This window comes from Pogona vitticeps, chromosome 4, assembly GCF_051106095.1.
Source record: "Pogona vitticeps strain Pit_001003342236 chromosome 4, PviZW2.1, whole genome shotgun sequence".
NCBI lineage: Eukaryota > Metazoa > Chordata > Lepidosauria > Squamata > Agamidae > Pogona > Pogona vitticeps.
In genome coordinates this window covers 96,087,266-96,103,651 of record NC_135786.1, presented here as the reverse complement: position 1 = coordinate 96,103,651, position 16,386 = coordinate 96,087,266, and the positions used below count along the sequence as shown (strand labels likewise).

Sequence of the window (16,386 nt, the reverse complement as noted above, 5' to 3'; positions counted from 1 at the left end):
TAGACAGCAGACGGCCACTCTGTGTAGCTTAAGTGTGTTCTTCACAGAACCCTGTGTCCTGCCCTCTGGCACTGGAGCGTGGCAACAACCATAGGGAGAAGGCCGTAAGTGGCAGCAGCGCTTGCTGCTTCAGGCAATGCGAAAGCTCAACTCACCTCTGGAAGTTGATTTGTTTCAATAAAGCATTGTTAAGCCTAAACACAATTTATCTAGGTTTGGATATAAACTAAACTATGGTTAAGCCTTAAACAAAGAAACCTCAGGTTTGTAGCTTTCCTTTTAACCCTTTCCTCAAATGCAGTACAAAAAAGAGAATGGAATCTTTGCTTCCATTTAAACTAAAAAGTTATGTTTAATCAAGACAAACTATGGTGGTTAGTGTTAGCAATGATTTAGGCTAGCCAACAAACTTCAATCTGTGTTTATGAACCTGGATTATTTCCCTAAACCATAACTACATTTAATTGTAGTTCTGGGTTAGTACATAATAGTAAACTATGATTAACTGAAAACAAGTGCCAGCATTTAAGCTTCTCTTTCTCCTCACAACTGGATAGCTTAGGGAATTTACAAGCACAGTTGTTGTCACTGTTTTGTGCCATCAAGTCAGAGCTGACTTAAGGCAACTCTAATGCGGTTTTCAAGATAAGTTAGATATTTAAGGAGTGGTTTTACCAGTAGTCGCCATGGCAGAGCTGGGAAACGGACCCAGTTATTCTGAGTCCTAGTGCATTACTCTACCCACTGCACCACATTAGGTACCCACAAACACAACAGCTTGCATATAATATAAAGCTATATTTTAGAAGCAGATCCATCATTAGCCATAGCAAAAACCATGGTTAATAGAAAATGGAAATAAATGCACTTAAACTCCTCCATGTCAGAGAAGAGAAAAAACATATTAGCCTGTGATTCATGTGCATAACACTAAATTATATCTTAGCACCCATGCAACACAGCCAATAAGGCTTCATATGAACATCTTTTGTTGTTTTATACATGCATGAAGACACACTATATAATTTTGTATAGTCTCCTAACGAAACATTTACAGAGATAAGAACAGACACAGAAATGGGTTCCTTTTCAACAATGTTGGCAAATACCTAAAATCCTTCTTTATTTGCAAGACAGGAGAGACAGATAAGAATATTTCATATAACATGGCCTCAGATACATTCAAACGCTATTTACATAGGATTCACACAGTTTTGTCTACACATACAGGGGCTCAAATTGCATGACACTTCCCCTCATTTAATCACTCATGATCTCGTATAATCCACCGGTAGGCAAATCCTCACTGCTTTCTGGGAGAGGAGCCCCCTGAGATCATCCAGAGCACATGTGGCTGACAGGGATACATGCCTCATATGGCCCTGAGCAACTGCAAGATCCTGCATGAAGGCATGGCTGGTAAATCGCTTCAGAGTACTTTTATACCTAGAAAACAATGGGAGGAGCACCATGAGTCAAAATTGATTTGACAACACATAATTATTACTAGTGAACAACATGTTATCCGTAGACTACACATATCTCCCATCTGGTTTTGTGGCTCTCATATCTCCTCATGCAGAGCAGCCAGTGATGGCTGAAGACTGTAGAAAACTGGTTTCTGGATCCCAACGGGTGCCCATCCCTAATTTTCTTAAAACATGTTGCCAAGTTGATTCTGGCTCATGATGGCCCTTCTTAGGCTACTCTAGGTATCAAGTACAGGCATTTGGAAGTCTGAGGGCACTTTAGGGCCATGCAGCTTACCCAAGACTACACAAGCTAGCTTTTCTCACAGGAGGCAAAGCGAAGAATCCAAATCCTAAACCTTGTGCTTCAAGGCACTGAGGTGTCCAGACAACATCTTATATGAAAGAGGAAGTAGATTGTGCATATTAAACCCAAATTCACATAGAAATACGAATTGCATTCTAGCTCATCCGAGTGCCCTAAAACCTTTGTGAAATGTGTGCATGCTGTTTCTTATACTTTCCACCTGTTACAATTCTACAATACACAACATATGCACTATTTATGGAAGTATTTCAAATTCCTACCAATAATCTCTTTTTACACTTTTGGCTCTCCATATGCACTTCATTATCTCAAATGCCTTGTATTTCCAGATGTGCTCCTCTTTTTTTTCATTAAGGTTATGCTCTCTCACTACCAGCTTCTCTAAATTACCAGACACTGGTGGCTGCCTCAGAGGGGTTCCTTACCTTTCCTACATGTTAATATATTGCAGCTGTGTTCTCTTTTGTAATCTTTCTTTTCTCCGTGTATTACTCTCATTACTCTCCTTTGTCTAATTTCATAATCTAGGAGCCCAAGGGCTTTACGGCTACTGCACTGGTAGTAATTCACCCTTACCCAGTGAAGCATCTTTCTAAATGGAACAATGAGTAATACCCGTTCACAAGTTTTGGTACTGCTTAAAAAAACAAGGGGAAAGCCTTTCTCTTGAACCATTTCATTTCAAAACTGCAATCAATTCATAACTTTAGTCTTCTTTTTCATCTCTCTCATTATCAGAGAAAGCTACTGCAACAAACATTTCTGTTAAGATAACCTGTACTACCACTGTATAGGAGTGCCAGCCATACCATTAAACAGAGTGAGGTAGATTTAGGGTGATTTGGGGTGCTATAAAAATAGCAACAAAATGTTAATTGTTTAATGTACCGTATTTTATTATATTTGTACTTTCATGAAAGACATTTGTGTGATTTTCATACTCAGGTGAAACTGGCTTGAAAAGCTATGAATACTGTGGGCCATGACTGAGGAGACAGTGAATGCAATCCTTTCCTCTGCTTTGGGGGACATCCCTATACTTTAATTCAGCTGTCTGTATGTCTAAGTTTTGATTCTAGGTTTATGGATTACACCAAATTATTATTGCAATGATTTTGCTAAAACAGACTGGGTAATCGCAATGGTTGTACTGAGGAGAAATTTTAAAAGAGTCAAGGATTTATAAATGGCACACATCAATCTTCCTCTTTTCTTCACATGTCAGGATTAATCCAGGCAGCATTTCATGATTAACCAATGTTTCCAAATCAGAAAATTACGCTTATTAAGTCAACTATAAGACAGAATATTAAACCACAGTCTCAAACTGATTTAACATCTACAGTACCTTGTTCTGAACCTAACAACCATACTGTACTATTTTGGGGGGAAAACTATGGTTTATGGAGGACTTCCTTAGTTTAAATTTCAGCATGCTGAGAAAGGAAAAAAGTAACAAAAAGTACACAAGGAAATAACGTGTTTGAAGCTTATGCATATTTTTTTTGTTAGTAATTGGATATTTCTGTGACTGAAAGAGATCATTATGAGTCTCGAATATCTCAGTGTTATGCAGCTGTGAATAGAGAATTGTGCAGAGAACCATTAGCAGTCAATTAGAACTTGTCCAGACTGTGGAAACATTTTCAATGCTATATAAAACAGACAATGTATTTTATATTAGCATCATCTAACAATTTTTTTCTCATTTGCAGATGTAATATTACAGCTGAAAGCCATATCTGCATCTTTGCACTTCCAGTCTTCATACACATAACACTAGAGATCACTCTGGTATAACATAGAGAGCTCCTAGCCCATGAGATTATATTCAAATTAAATATTTAACTCAGGAAAACAATATGGTATCACTCAGATCTGGGTTATATCGACATGTCAAAAACAGTGTTGACTTCAGACACTTTGCGGCTTGAGCCAAAGAACAACATGGCAGCCCTTCTCGTTCCACAAAGCTGACTGGACGGACAGTTTGATTTTTCTTCACTGTGATAAGAAGACACCCTCCATTCTACTTGAAGGCAGCAGACCAGCTTAAAGGGCACAGAACAGACCATTTAAGAGGCAGCTCTCTTCTATAATTTTCCTGCTGCCTCCCACTTTATGCTACTCGAGATAAAACCAGCAAAGAATCCATGTACCCACTAAGCTACACAAGGCAGAGTGGCCAATGAAGTATGAAGCCAAAGTTATCAGTAGGTAGGGTCAATTTGCTTTTGTTTTTCCCCTTTAGGTCCCTTGCAATTACATCACCGTACAATTCATTAACATTTAACATCTATGTGAACTGAAGCCTATTTTGCTATGCTTGTGTAGGAGGGTTCTGCACTTTCACGTTTGAACCTTTTCTAGGGGGGAGATGTGGCCTCTGCCACCTTTTCTAGCCACCTCATCTTCCAGTTAAGCCACAGGTACAGGATGAGAATCAGCAGACGTTGCCAGAGGGTTTTGCTTAGTGACCTCTGCTGAGACTACACAGCTTTAAACAGAGAGAGAAAGAGATGTTTCTAGAGACATCTATATGACTGGGTTGAAGGACATTTATGCAGATAGAATTATCAGCATCTATGGAGTATCCAGGTCTTACAAAATTCATAGGACCCAAACAGTAACAGTATCAGAGTAAACTAAGCAAACCCCATTCAAATACAGCTAGATCTGGCACACACTTAAACAGGCATGGGAGTTGGATTTTCAGCCCGGAGAAGCTAAAGCAAAAATACAAAAAACAATGGTACTGATGCTCCACTCAGAAGCAAACAAAAACAGTTACACATGCATTCTACCATTTCTGTCTCCTTTTTTTTTTCTAGCAATAAAATTGGATGCAAAAACATTATGGAAAAACATGGGACTACTACAATATAACTGTCTAAACGTCTACAAAATTCCGTGAATGAGGCAATGCGACTACACAGTAAATCATCCAATATATGTATTTTAAAGCAACAATAATGAAAACCTCATCTGGAAAGATCATGTGAGACTAACAATACATTAAATGAAGCAATCATCTTGCTCACATGCAGCCCAATGCTATTGGTATGAAAGTAATTGGTGGATGGATTGAATGACTGATTAACTAATTGACTGAATGATTATCTTCTTGGCTAGGTAAGCCATTTCCTTAGTAGTATCACAGCTATACTGTATGTGGCATGCATCCACTTTTACTGATTTCATCATTACTCTTTCTGCTGTCTTCTCTTGGAGACAATCAGCGTCACTGGACAGCCACTTTATTGGATCTCTGTCTCATCATGAATTTTGTCAAAGAGGAGAGATTAACAGTAAAGGAAGTTGTTTTGAATGAGTAAGACACTGACAGTTGACTCTTGCTGTAAGGCTCTTATAAACATAGTCACTAATTCCTGGTATGACAAAAACAGATGAAATCATTACAGAGTAGATTTAATTCATCTCAGATACTCCCCCTTCTTCAATCTTTTCCAGACTACAATCTGAAGTATTTATTATAGTATTCTCGAAGGCTTTCACGGCTAGGATCTGATGGTTGCTGTGTGTTTTTCGGGCCAAAGAGCCTGAAAAACCCACAACAACCATATTTATTTTAGCCTTGAATTTCCTTCTCTCTTTCCTCCACTAAAGATCCAGAATTTTATTAAACACCATATTCCCGTGTTTTATAAGGCAATGCATTTAAATATCAAAGCATTAGAACATTATAAATAGTTGTAGTCTGTTAAAAATGTTTTGACTTTAATGAATTACAACTAACCTAAGTCCTATTGATTCACTGTGTCTAACTATAAGAATGAAGCCTTTAACTATTTAAACATAAGAGCTATTATACACAATCAAAATCTAACAACGGCATTTTAACAATTCAACACTTCAGAAGATTAAATGAGAATAAAGACATCAGCAGATCAAATGACAGTATCTAATTCTATACCAGAAACATTATAAACATCAAATCCACATTAATCAGAAGCTTCTGTTAATAAATGTAACAATTAGATACTTACCCCAACATAAAGGAACAACAAAAAAGGAAATAATAAAACTGGAAAAACTGAACCTAACAGTAGTCCATTACTATACAGGGCCAAGCAGTCCAGGATAAAAACTGTGTCCCTTTCCACCCTATGTAGAAAAGCCAACTGGCCTGTTATATATTATAGGGGACAAACTCTCAGGGTGCTGGCTTAAGTTTCAAGGAATTGCTAGGCCTCTCCAGTCTGTCTGTGGGCAGGTAAACATCAAGGCACTCCTGATATATGCTAAGACTCCTTTTAACATCACAAAGGTGTATATAATAGTTGTTTAGAAGGTTGTTCAGTAAACCCATGCTATCTCATATATGTGGGTGCATGCACAGACAGGTAGTTTTTTTGTAACTGTTATATGAGGGTCTATCCTATGACATCATAACAAGCTACTCCTTGGTCTCAGTTTATATCTACTACATTATTGTACACAAACACAACACAACTTGTTCAACTATGAGCTTCCCTTTTGTCTTTTTTATAGACCCAAATATTTTCTTCTTTAATGAATGTATACAGATTTGGCAGCCTATATTCAATTATAATGGCAGCCCTAAGTTCTATTAGTTCTATAGGAAAGTCTCTCTCCAGCATTTCCAGAATGGGATTCCCAGGCTCCCGGGAGGGGATTTCTCTGAAGAGCACTCAGCACCGATGAACAGCTGAGCTCCCAATTCATCAGAGTTGATAATCAGCTGACCGTGTGGCTCTCCGGTGCCTAATCACCTAGGCAACAGGAGCATACCAGGACATTCATTGCTGGACATTCAACAGCACCAGTGAAAGCTCTTTATTTACAACTCCATGAGAGTCACACAAAAGCATTAAAAAAGCATCACACAGTTTCAAAGCATCTCATCTAATTCACAGCAGAAATTTAGCAGTGAGAGGCACCATCCATGGCTAGGGAAAATAGCTTAAGACAAAACATACATTCCTTTAGAAGGCAAAGTTGCACATACAAATCCCAACAACACAGAAACCCTCAGCTAACATAAATGCCTGAGCATTCACATCAATGTGCAAATTTAGAATACCAAAATAACAAAAACAGCCAATAATAGTGCATTGTTCTCTGAGGCAATGAACAATATGGCATCTCCCCCAACTGAAGGCAGCAAGCTAGCCGAGGGGTGCAAGGCTCTCTCCTCAACCACTCAGCTGCTGTCTCTTAGCATCTGGAACCTGAGGCAGCCACCTCACTCTAATCGCCAGACCAGACCAGTCACACAACCACATCACAACCTAGGTGCACAATATGCTGATGGTAAGTGAGCTTGAAATGTAATGGGGAAATGGGGCAAAAACCATCTGAGTTCTGTCTAGAGCAGGGGGGGGGAATAATTTTTGGGGGTGGGCGGCAAATTTCAGAATCCCCAGCCACACAGCCAATCTCTATTTCTGTAACAATAAATGGGCATTTCTTCCCTCATTTTTTAAGGATGCCTAACTTTCTATCGATTTCTCCCTATCACTGTTGTGAAGTATTGTCTGGGAAAGAAGGCATTCCCAATAAGAACAGAAGTAGCATCACAAATTACTTCCATGGCTTTCAGCAAGAATATAGGTGTGGCTTCCCTTTTCTCCATGACTCTTTTGTTATGCAGATGGCAATGGTGTTTTTCATTCCGGTTTGTCATGGACCCAACAAAAATATGGATAACTGTGAATAGGTTCAGTTTCAAATTTTAACTCTTACAACTTCCTCTTTATTAGTTACAGGCAAATCAACGTTATTCATAATTGGATCAAAAAGACTTAATTCAGGCAACGTGCCATAACTGTCCAAAACAAAGTCCCGCACCCCATCCATCGAACTCACAAAAAGCTCACGAGAAGTTTGGTGCTGGGCCAAACTTCTCCACATCGGTTGGCTTCTGAAGGGACACGCTCCGTACTGCACAGATGGTACCGCAGCATGGATGCCGGGCCCATTCTCCTTCGGGGGGGGGAGGAGTATGAAACCAAGAATCTGGTCGAATCACCTGCCGACCTCTCCCTTTATTCTTGGGAAAAACTATAACTGACCATTCTAAAGTCTCCTACTTCACCTCTCCTCCTTCCTTTGGAGTGGGGTCTGGTAGCAGCCTGCCTAACTTCAGATTTGGGAAATCTTGCAACAGCTCCTGCATCTTCACTCTCTTATACTCTCTTAACCTCTCCAGCTCTCTCTTCCATTTCCACAATTCTAATTCTACCTCAAACTGTCGTTCTCCTTGATTACTTATACCCTCCTCCCAGACTGACAGCTCCTGCTCCTCCCCTTTCCTGTTCTCGCGCTCCTCTACCAGGCTGACTTCGAATTTCTTGCCTAGCTCCATTTTCCCCTCTTCTGAAGTTAAGTTCTCCCTTGGGTCCACCAGCTCTTTAGCACTTTCGGGTTTTCTCTCTCCTTCCTTTCCTTCTTCCTCTTGGGACAGCACGCTCTCTCCTGGACCTCCTTCACAATAACACAGACCAAATGAGATTACATCCTCATGGAAACCTCAAATGACAGTATGGGCATTACTTTTTGTTTGGTTTGGTTTTATTCCACTCTGCCAGTGCAGGTGGGGTCCATATGGCACACACACCCCCAAACAGGCTTGCCTATATATACTGGGCATCCAGATCTACAAATCAAGCTCTTCCATAAACATGATACGATAAGATAAAATGGTGTAACTGTGGTAGCTGTCAAGGACACTCAGGAAGATCACAAAGGTATTGACAGTCTGGTGGAACAATAACTCTGTGGAAAAGTAGAATATCCTACCTGCTGGCAAACCTACCAAAGACTTGGCTTTTATGCAGTTTGGAGCCTGCATAAAAAGGAGAGAATCAAGCCTGTCACAGACGGAATTTTTAAAAAGGATTTTAAATGAAAGCAAAAGATGAAACCATATGCCTAAACCATATTTTTTTATTCAGATTCAGGTTGACTCTCTTCTTCTACAGTAGGATTTTAAGTGACTATACATATAACATATGAAAAGCTCCAGGTTAGCCAGAGAGCTGAAAAGCAAGTGTTCCCAGAGTAACTGCTCATGCAGTCTTGCTCGTAGACACAGCACTTTATCCAAGGCAGACACAAAACAAAAACACTCTATAATAGGCAGGAGACCAGATAACAGCTACTAGTCCCCACTGTGAAAACAATAGCTTGTAGTCACATTTAACTGACAAAACAGATCCATTTAGAAGCAGGATTCCCAGGCCCTTTGAATACAATGGAGCAGTTTCCTCATCAGCCATGGTGCTGACCAAAAAACAGATGTGTTTCCAGTATTCTCAGAACTACAGTCTATAGTTCAGTTGTAATAAAGAAGAATAGATAGATAGATACATAGCAGATAGACGGACAGAATCAGCACGTAAAAGGACTCTTGCCAAGAGCACCTGAGCAAGCTGGTGTGAACAATACAGTTCTAGAAGACAACGATTTATATGCTACTATCTGTCCCTTGGTGAGGACACAGTTAGAGGGCACTTAGCATATTATTAGCATAGGTGCTTCTTCAAGTGGAGAAGGATGCTGTGACAGTGCTTGATTTTCCTCACCTATGTTTAGGTGCTATAGTTTGTGATGAGTTATTGGAAGGTAAATACAGACTTAATTTGCACATCTGATTGTCAAAATGCACATCTCTCTGAAAATCCTACTGTGAAAGATAAAATAGGTTAATCAGAGAAAATTCTCATTTGTTTTAACATCAGAGCTAACTTTTCTCCATTGTTGCCATTTTAACTGTCATTTCATTGCCCATAGCTTTTCTCAGAAAAGAGAAAAGCTGAATCCATTCAGCTATTGGTGGCTGAATAGATTCTGCCAAGTGGAAAATAATTGCTCATGTCACTTCCTCACTTAGGTCACAACAGCTTTGACAGAAGAGCCACCAATAGCATTTGAATACTATAGGTAAAGGCATTTGACATTTAGTCCAGTTGTGTCTGACTCTAGGGCGCGGTGCTCATCCCTGTCTCCAAGCCGTAGAGCCAGCGTTTTTCCACGGTCACGTGGCCAGTGCGACTAGACACGAAACACTGTTACCTTCCCACCGAGGTGGTACCTATTTATCTATTCAAATTTTATATGCTTTTGAACTGGTAGGTTGGCAGGAGCTGGGACAAGGGACGGGAGCTCACTCCGTTGCGTGGATTTGATCTTATGACTGCTGATCTTCTGACCCTGCAGCACAGAGGCTTCTGTGGTTTAATCCACAGCGCCACCACGTCCCTGGTTGAATACTATACCTCTCTCCAAATCGTCACAATTCTCATTTACGATTTCAAGCTGGGTAACCCTCCATACCTGCAGAGGTTAAGAAGTCTGAACCATGTTAGGTAGTAATCTGTCCATGACAGAGGAAATACTCCAAAGTTATCAACCTTGAGATCACAACATCAAGTCAAGTACAGGACCTGTCAAATGAGTGGAGCCAGTCCCACGGTTGTCACAGAAATTGTTCAGAACAGTTAAGGATTTAGGATTCCAGTGTTATGTTCACCTCCTGAGACCACCACATTGAAGTCAGATTGACAAAATGTTGGGTAGTGGAATAAATCAGAACCCTAGTTCTATCTCTGGAACCTGCTCACTCAGGCAACATATGACGTGTTGGTAGACAAGGCAGCACCTAAACAGAGAAATGGGATCACCAGTGATGACTGTGATTCTACCCCATTACACATTAGGTCTCCACCACTACTGTGTACACCGTCCTCATGAACATAGCCAGGAAAGGTGAAATTCTCTCATTTCATCCAGTCACTGACCCTTTCCTCTGGGATTAGACTACAGATGGCAGTAGACTGGGCAGCCTTCAGCAGCAAAATTCAATAGAGGGGACTTTTCTCTGGAGGACTATATGTTATTCAAGGATATATGTAGATTTCAAACAGGCCTTAAAACATGGTTGTTTTCAGGTTGCTTTTAATGTTTAGAAGTTAACTGAATGTAATCCCATCTTTTATAGTTACTTAAAGAGAAACAATTGTGACTATTTTAAATTTTTATGTTGCTTTAAGTATAGTCAACTGTATTTTAACTGCACCAAGGAAGCTTTGCCTCAAAGGTTGAGACAGAATTCTTCTAAATTAATATCTGAATAAACAGATCTTAAGAACTAGAGGGTGACTGCCCAAGCAGCCAGAACCCTTCTGGCTGGGAGAACAAGTTGGTGGTAGGAGCTCTCAAGATAAGCAACCCCCACTCCTCTATAGTGGAGAGCCCAGAATTGTATACCTTCTCCTCTACTGTCCACATCTCAAACTATGGCACTCAGACTACCCACCCCACAACCTTCCCCGCTCTGTCAATGCATATGGTGAACCCATATGGAAAACTGCTTTTAAAAGTAAGGAGGGGTTCAAAAGCAGGGAAATGGTTATGGTACAGAAATCAATGGTTAAAAGTAAACCATCCCACTGGACATGTTGTCTGTGCTTCATACAGCTGTTCGTAACCCCAAAAACAAAATCAGCAGCAGCATCCACAAAACAATAGAGAATTTTCTATGTCCCTTGGTCTCATATACATTTGATGGTATATACAAATGCTTGGAAACACACATAACAGACACAGCACACAGAGAGAGAATGAATATTAAATGAAAAAGAATTTTATGCATCAGTGGTGTTTACCAGTATGTGGTATCACTTTTGATAAGGCTTCAATTGCTTAGGCACACATTTTTTCATATTTCACTTATCTTCAAGGACTCTGCTATGATTACATGCTTTATTTTTCAGAGTTTACCTCTACATTCCTGAGGAAAGCTCTCAAGTTTGTTGATCCTAAACTGGGAGTAAAGTTACAGAGCATGTCAATGTTCACATTTGTTTGGTACAGCGCTTATAATAGAAAAGTCTCTGTATTTTATTTTTGCTCTTTGAATTGTCCTTTTCAGCGAAGTAGATGCAGGGTCACACAGTAGCACAATGGGAAGGCTGAATTGCCAGTAGAAAATCCTGATCCACAGTTAAGGCACAATCAAAACACTACTAGTATAGGAATACACCGCTGACTGAGTCTTTCAGAGTTACAAAATATATCTTCCAGTAGGATACAAACCCACAACACTCTCTATGAAAGTTTGTAATGCAAATATAAAAACCATTTATCTGAATAATTTCAATTCTAAGATCTGATAATTTTAGACTCAGGCCACAATGATCTTACATGGGAAGACTGGAGGGGCACATATACCGTGCAAAATGGCAACAACCACCAAATGCGTAATGTTAAATATACAGGAGACACTATCAATCTAGCCCCTCTCTTTAGATCGAAGAAGGGGAAAGGGCAACCTGTAGATTGCATACAGCTACCAGGAGCATTTTTGTGGCCCATAGGACTACCCCTCAGCCCACATGTACAAACTTCCATTAAAAAAATAGGGGAGTTTTTGCTGCTTCTAGTAGGTTTGACTGAGAGGGACTGTTCTGGGCAAGTAGTAATCCATCATTCCTTCCCAACCCCTGAATTCAAAGAGAGCCACGCCTCTCTGCTAAGAGCTTTCATCCTCTATATAGTCTATAGACCCAAAGTATGTAGTTTTTATGTTGTATTTGAATATTCTAATTGAGTACATTATAATTTAACAAGTATGATAGAGGCATAGGCTAGAAGGTTGGACTCAATGGCAGAAACAGCTATTAGTCAATTAATCATACTGCATACAAATCAAAATCTGACATTCAAATAAAATTCCTTCATGAATACGTAAGAAGTACGTACTTTGAATGAACACAGAGATGCCCTTCAAGGTTACACAAAGCTGTCCTTGGTCATTAGAAGTCAAGAAGGAAGAGTCTTTACTTGAAGAGTTGTATATATGCAAAAGAATCATGCACAAATTATGATTTATAATTAACCTCTTTAGAGTTTCTATAGATTTCTCCAAATGCAGCTGTATAGGAAGCATTCCAGACTGCACTTGGAGGCTCCTGAGTTCTTGCATCATTTTGTCAGGATGCATGCATTATATCAGCTGTATAAGTGGAGAGGTAATATGTAAAGCAAATATTTGTGGCAACCTAGAATTTTGGCAAGAACCTGTGTGGAATAGAGAATAGCATGCCTGACTAGGATTCAAGAGACCTGGGTTGAAATCCTGCTGAGTCATGGAAACTCATTAGGATGGAGTGGTAAAACCACTCTCTTACCTATAAAACTCTATTAGGATACCATAACTAGGATGTGACTTGAAAGCACACAACACACCAACTAGAATTGTTAATCAATGTTTAGTGGTTCAATCAAGGTAGAACTTTGGAGCTACCTTGTGTAGCTCCAAAGTTCAGCACCTTGCTCCACATCATAAGCAGGACAGTCTCTAAAAGGCTTAGGGGGTGGTTTACCACATTTTGGAGTGAATGAAGAAATATGTATTACAAGTGAAAGAGTACCTGCATAAAAAAAATCAATCCAGAATTTAAAATTATCAGTCTTCTGACATGAAAGCAAGACCAGCTGAACTGCTTAGGTGATCCAATTAGCCACTTAGGTGTGGCCATATTTTTAGAAGATTAATGTAACAGGGATGGTCAGTTGACAATTTTCCAGGTAGATCTACCCCAATGCCATTGAACCTGTCGTGTTCCCCTACCAATTTGAGCCAAAGATTGGTATAAAGAAAATGGTGTGTGCTTCATTTGAAAGGAAACAGAAAGGGTTTCCCACCTACCAACACACCCCTGCAGGCATTGTTCAGTCCCAATATCACAGCCAAGAAATAGGTATGATCAGTGTTATAGCTCAGCAGCCTCTGGGAGTCAAAGATCCCCATCTACATATTACAGTCTAATGTTACATTTATCCTTCAGACATAGTATGTACATCTTTGACTGTGCTTGCAAACACTGGTCCCATTACCTAGAGTTGCCCAGAGGGCTTATGGGGCTGGCAAAGCTCTGAGATTAGAGGTCCTGCCACTGCCCCCACAAGGATCCATACACATGTATGCCTCCACTGGCCAATATAACAGGGCCAAAGCAATGGCTCTTGGTATTCCTGTCAGTTGAGGAAGCTGGTCCCTTGGGTAAATTGCCTCTTCTTGCCCTACAAGGCAGCCCTGCCATTATCATTAGATGACACTCTCTTTATTATGTGATCTGTGTTCAATGTGTAGTGAGAGATGTCTCTGGTCCTCAGACAACTGCTGGATATTAACACCACCATGGACCCAAAGGTGAGCCATCCTTGTAGTTCTGCATGCACTTAATACTATCCTCATTCCATTCAAACAACATCAGCCACTGCAGCTCATTAGTTTTTGTACACTATGTAATTATTTTCTTACCTCGTTTTCTTTCTCTTTCTTGAAGGAGTAAGATGTTGGAAATGATGTGTGTCCAATGATTTTGATTCTCAGTTCCCAATTTCTTTAGTTCAGCTTCTGTCGGGCACAGTGAATCCTATTAGAAAGCCAATGAAATGCAAAGATAGCTGGAAAATCATAACTTTATTGAGGGAAACAATCCAGATTCCTTTTTTGCTTTTATATCAAATTATAAATAAACACTGCAGTCTTATACAGTACATCACTGGTTCTTAACCTTGGGTTACTCAGGAGTTTTGGACTGCAACTCCCAGAAGCCTTCACCACCAGCTGTCCTGACTGGGGTTTCTGGGAGTTGCAGTTCAAAAGCATCCGAGTAACAAAGGTTAAGAACCACTGTTATACATGATTTCAGAGACATTAATTCCCACTGAATTTTTATAGGATTACTTCTGAGAAGATATGTACAGGATTGTACTGTGAATTAAAATTTCCATTTTATCTAAGGTATTCCTCATTATTTCAGTCCGTAGAATAAAATGATTCTATAAAATGCTGTGATCACATAAGTTACAAAATTAACTCGCCCAAAATACATTGGCATTTATTTATTACACTTCCAGATCAGGTAATTGCTGGGATTTTCTGGACAGCGTACAAGTTATGTAACAATATTAAATTGAACGCAACAATCCAGACCTGGTTAAAAATCATCATCATCATCTTAGAACTGCAGAGCTGGAAGAGACCCTATGGATTTTCAAGTCCAGCCCCTGCCAAGGAGGCACAGTAGGGAATAGAACTCCCAACCTCTGAACCACTGAGCTATCCAGCAATTCCAATTATGAAACCCTAGCAGAACAGTATTTGTTCTATAACAATTTGTGGTGCTTTAAAATAATGATATATGGAGAACCATGTAAAGTTTTAATGGTTTCACAGAGATCATGGTGGTAAATACAGTGGGGTCTCTACTTAAGAACTTAATCCGTATTGGAAGGTGGTTCTCAAGTTGAAAAGTTCTTATGTTGAATCTGCATTTCCCATAGGAATGCATTGAAAACCATTTAATCCGTATCTGCTCTTTTCCGTCCATAGAAACTACAGTGGAACCTCTACTTAAGAACTTAATCCGTTTTGGAATGGTGTTCTTAAGTTGAAACGTTCTTAAGTTGAAGCAAAATTTCCCATAGGAATGGACTGAAAACCAATTAATCCGTTCTGGCTGGGTTTTTTTGTTACGTAGAGGTGCGTTCGTACATTGAAGCATTAGTTCCCATAGGAACTAATGCAAAGCTGGTTAATACGTACTCTACCACTAGGGGGAGATATTTTCTTAACCTAAGATGACCTTAAAAAAAGAGCAGGAAAGGTTTTTTTTTCCTGTTCTTATCTTGGATTTCTGTTCTCAAGTAGAAGCAAAATTTAGCAAATGGAGCTGTTCTTAAGTTGGATTGTTCTTAAGTAGAGATGTTCTTAAGTAGAGACCCCACTGTATGTGTTCCCAGCCAGCAGTGCCCATAAGTCCCATTAGCATCCCCAGTGAATAAACAGTCACAGACTCAATCAACCAAAATAGGCTTGCATAGTTTGAGACTCACTGAGCACCCACAGGATAAAGTTCATGATTTCATCATCCATATAGAAACCTATTTTTTTTTGTATGCACTGCATGGGGCATTTATCCATTCTCATTATCTGGGTTCTTAATTTATGTCGTCTCTATGCTGGTTTCTTTTCAAGTTGTAAACTACTTTGTTGTGATAGAAAAGCAAAACAGACACATAGCAAGGAATCTAAGGTGTAATCACCACCACTACTGTATGTCATAGAATGTCATATCCATGTTCTCTTTATTAGGCCAACTCAGTGGTCACACAGTAGTGTTCAAGCTTGAAGTCTTTCAGAACTTTCTATGAGGCTTAGACCACAAACAGATAATCTATGGCCCTTCAGGTACTGTGGAGCTGCAGCTTCCAGCATTGCCAGCTATACTGCCTGGGGTTGATGGAAATTGCAGTCTAATGACATCTAGACTGCAAATCCACACATTTGCCACATCCATGCTAGATGATAAGCAAAGGAAGGGGAATTATGCTCAGGACATGGGGTCTGCATTTAGTCACAATCTCAAAATGGTATATGGTAGGGGAAAAGGGTGTAGAGATTCACGTTAGGTCCTTCTAAATACACCAATGGTTTCTGGCTGTTAGGCTGAAGAAACATTAATGGGTGATCTCCAGCTGTAACAGTTATAAAATCTAGCTGTGACGTGGCCCCATTCTCGGGTAAAACACAAA

General features: G+C 39.8%; 1 protein-coding gene across 4 annotated transcripts in view; it reads right to left on the bottom strand.

Moving 5' to 3' along the window:
* The window catches only part of BCAR3 (BCAR3 adaptor protein, NSP family member), a 193,659-nt gene that overhangs the window by 107,918 nt on the left and 69,355 nt on the right, over positions 1 to 16,386 (bottom strand). For 3 of the 4 annotated variants that reach the window (XM_078391780.1, XM_078391779.1, XM_078391778.1), the window contains one exon: positions 14,108 to 14,222. The gene's annotated coding sequence lies outside the window, so the exon portion shown is untranslated. The remainder of the gene's footprint in view (positions 1 to 14,107; positions 14,223 to 16,386) is intronic. The other variant, XM_078391781.1, reaches the window with a different exon arrangement.